Genomic DNA, 4,097 nt, shown 5'->3' with positions numbered 1-4,097 from the left:
ATGTTCACGTTTTCCCCACCTTTCTGGAAAGAAGTACAGAGATCACCTCCAAATTAGTCTGTCAATCGAAGCTTAATTCCAATCAAAACCCAAATGGAAATGTTCCTCACCAAATGGTATATACATGCCAACATTCATAGGTACAACTTGAGGGACTCCCGTCGAACACTCAGTTGGTAGAGGTTAGACTGGCTATGTAATTGGTGGGGCCCACTGCAAAATGCAGAGCCCTACTTTTATTTTTAATTATTAAGAATTTCAAGATGGTGACAGCAGAAAATTAAACCAAACAAGGGGAGAAATCTGAACAAAGGGACCTTTGTGACAGCCCAGGTCACATGCCCAGGAAGCCAGTTCCTCTAAGACCTAAGGTCAGGAGGGACAGCTGGCATATGATAGAAACATTTAGGGCTGACAGTAATAAATTGAGATGGAGACCCTATTTCCCAAAGGCGAAGTAGACTTATTTGTTGTGAATGAGGGAATGGAGTAGCAGAAGGGACAGAAAAAAGGTAAATGGACCTGTAAAAGTAAAGCACAGGGGTCTTCAGAAAAATAGTCAATCAGTAGTGCATAGGGCGTCCCTGGTTGCTCAGCTCATAAAGAATCTGCCTGCGATGCAGGAGACCCTGGTTCAATTCCTGGGTCAGGAAGTTCCCCTGGATAAAGGATACACTACACACTCCAGTATTCTTGGGCTTCCCTGGTGGCTGAGAAGGTAAAGAATCGGCCTGCAATGCAGAAGAACTGGATTCGATCCCTGGGTTGGGAAGATCCCCTGGGGGAGAGCATGCAACCCGCTCCTGTATTCTTGCCTGGAAAATTCTACAGAGGAGGCTGGCAGGCTACAGTCCATGGGGTCACAAAGCATCAAACATGCCTGAGCAACTAAGCACAGCACAGCACAGTAATCATCCTTTTCTCTGAAAATATGTGAATGCCCCATGAAGACATATGTAGCAGCGATGAGCTGGAGCACCTTTGAGAGCCATGCAGCATTTGATTATACACTGTGGCAAACCCGTCATCTACGAGTCGCCCTGAACAACCATTATTTGCTTATTCCAGGTCTCCCTAGCTGTTCTCTAAAATCAAAACTTCACTAATAACCATATTTAGGATTGAACAAGCACTTGGTATTTCCCCAGGACTTCACAAGCAGTAATTAGTTAATTCAGTGTACTTGAAGAAAAGGTGCAAGTCTGCAAAAGCCAGGTACCTTTCCTGTTCATAGTGTAGGGAGAGGGTCCTTACACCAGATATCAGAGGCCTGGAAGTGTCAAGTCGTAGACAATGTACGATTGTGTGTGTCTTTCTGTCTGTCTGTTATGTGAATAAGTGTGCATATGATTGTGTATATGCTTGTATGTAAGGTTGTGACATGTGTGTGAATGCATGTGTATGTGTGTACATGTGCACACATGTGTTTGGAAATGTCTGCATTGAGTCCTTATAGGGACATCTGGGCCCAAAAGATGAAATAATCACAGCATTGAAGAAGGAGCTTAAGATATAGACTCAGAAAACTCGGGTTAGGACCCAGGTCCAGCCACCTAGTGGTTATCCAAACTTGTTCACGTCAGCTCCCCCTTCTTAGTTTTCTCATCCGTAATGGAAGAGTACCTTCTTCTCTCAGGAGTGAAGATTAAATAAAAGTCCTACTGCAAAGTCAGAACCCATCAGTGTCTCAACTCTCTGTCTTCTACTTTCTCATCCATTCCATTCCTGGACAGCAAACCAGCAAACCAGTCTCAGTCTCCAGGTCTGTTCAGCATTATGTGAGGAGAGAGAGAGGAGGAGGAGGTAAGGAAAGCTGAAGAGACGGAAGAGTATGGAGTGAGCGGATTGCTGGAAGCATAAAGTTTCCCTCAGTGCAAGGAAAACAGTAGGAGTTTATAGAGCTAAGACTGATGGTGCTCATTTGCAAACCAGAACTTACGACCTTTTCGTCACTTATCTAAGTATTACCAGATCCCACAGCTGCCATGGTGAGCCACAGTGAGCAACAGCAGCCTTTATCAGTTGAGCACGTGTGAAGTCAAGTTCATTTGAAGAAAACAGTGACCATTTAAATCACTGCTATCTTCCATGGTGGCTCAGATGGTAAAGAATCGGCCTGTGATGCAGGAGACCCGGGTTCAATTCCTGAGTCAGGAAGCTCCCCTGGAGAAAGGAATGGCAACCTACTCCAGTATCCTTGCCTAGAGAATTTAATGGAAAGAGTAGCTTCTCAGGCTACAGCCCATGGGGGTTGCAAAGAGTCAGACAAGACTGAGCGAATAACTCTTTGACTTTTCACTATCGCCCACCCACCACCTCCTGTGTGTTCAGTTCTGCTGGGCCGGCATGCCTGATGATGAAGAAAATCATTGAGACTGGTGTGGAAGGAAGGGTGTTCACATATATCTTCTAATTTTCTTGAAATGTGTACAAACCATCATTCCAACCATAGACTATAACTGCAGCAGACACTAAACAATGAAAGCAGAGCATAGTATCTATCCTAATTATTGGTTCTGATTGTTAAAGAATTTACCCATATGCCTGAGTACTGGTCATACTCACCAATAGGTACAATTTCTCTAATAAAGGGACCTGCATGTTTATGTACTAAATTTTGTAAATGTCGCATTACAAAAGTGAAAAAGGACCTTACATATCATTCCTGCTCTGTATTTCTTGCCTCAGTAAAAAGATTCTTTCATTTCGCTTGCTATCAAGAAAATCTTATATCTTTAATGCAGTCTGTTGCTGTCTTTCTGTCAATCACTGTCTTCACGTAGCTACATCACAGCATCTTTTAGTCAGATTGACACATTCAGAGACTTGGCCGCAAGGTAAGTAAGAGAACCAGACTTCAAATTGAGATCTATAGTCCAATGTCGATTCCTGGACCCCATTCAGGGGTCTTTATTGGCTTAAAGCAAAATGTGCTGGAAAGATCCTGAAATAGGGATGGCCAGACAAAGAGACCCTGCATCTCAGCCTTTGTCTTCCCCAAGCCCCTCTGCTCCAAATGACTGAACCCACCAGCTCTGAGAGCTGAAAACAGATAGACCATCTCTGGGTGGGTATGATTCAACACAAGCAATTTTAAGACCTGAGAAAGACTTACCCTGCACAGTCACCCTGGCATTTGGAAAGGAGGTTGATAATAGTGATCAATGACTAACAGTGAGCAGATCAGCTAAGAAGACAAAATCTTGGGTTCAGAATTAGGCACAAACTTGCATGTTATTTAGAGTATAAAAATAAGTTACAACACACTACATTTTTTAAAAAGTGACAGATAACACCAACATTACAAAATGCTGGAAAATAACATAAGATTTGTATTAAATAGCACACAGATGCAACACTACAATAATTCTTAACTTTGGCTGGCTGCATATTCTTTGATCTCCTTTTCATATGTTGATGAGTACATAATAAGTTCTGTGGGAAAAAAACAAAGTGAACTCAGACTTTCTGCATTATTTTCACCCTCTCATGGTACAGTGAAACTGGGTTATTCTTTCAGCTTTACTGATTTCTTAGAAATGCCACCAAAAATTTTTGGATTGTTGATAAATTTGAGAATTCTTCTATCAAGGTTATTTTCTATATGATCTATGAAATTTTAGGAATCTTCAAAAGTTTTCCTGTACGACAAGTAAAGCGCTATTTGAATGAGCAACATCCATGGAGCAGGACTTTGGCGGAAAAGAAAAACATGCAAACAAGAGGCTCCAAAGTGAAGCGTTACTAGCTTCTCAGTAAACTCCCATCTGATTACCTTACAAGGTCCTGCCTTGACAGTCCTTGGTTATCTGTTCCAGCTCATTGCTTGTCACATCCCTCTTTGTTCAGTCTTCTCCAGCCACTCAGCCTTTGTGTTTTCACCTAATGTTCATGCTTTTTGTTTTTCCCATTATCAGACCTTTGCACAGGCTGTGCCCCCTGCCTGGAGTTTCTTCCCTACTACATAATTCTTCATTTCACTGATTCCTTCAGATCCTCCTTCAGTCTCCATCATCATTCACTTCGGAACGTCTTCCCTCCCTACATCAAATCCTCTATTTTTCTTAACCCCATGCACCTCTCTCTCAAAATACCAG

General features: G+C 42.4%; 1 pseudogene; it reads left to right on the top strand.

The window, feature by feature from the left end:
* The first annotated feature begins 965 nt into the window (after nt 1–965).
* Nucleotides 966–2,520, top strand: LOC138091181 (ubiquitin-like-conjugating enzyme ATG3 pseudogene; annotated as a pseudogene).
* Nucleotides 2,521–4,097: the final 1,577 nt, after the last annotated feature.

Source organism: Capricornis sumatraensis, chromosome 15 (assembly GCF_032405125.1).
Source record: "Capricornis sumatraensis isolate serow.1 chromosome 15, serow.2, whole genome shotgun sequence".
Lineage (NCBI taxonomy): Eukaryota > Metazoa > Chordata > Mammalia > Artiodactyla > Bovidae > Capricornis > Capricornis sumatraensis.
Note: the sequence above shows the minus strand (reverse complement) of the source record. Positions and strands in the feature narration are given on the sequence as shown.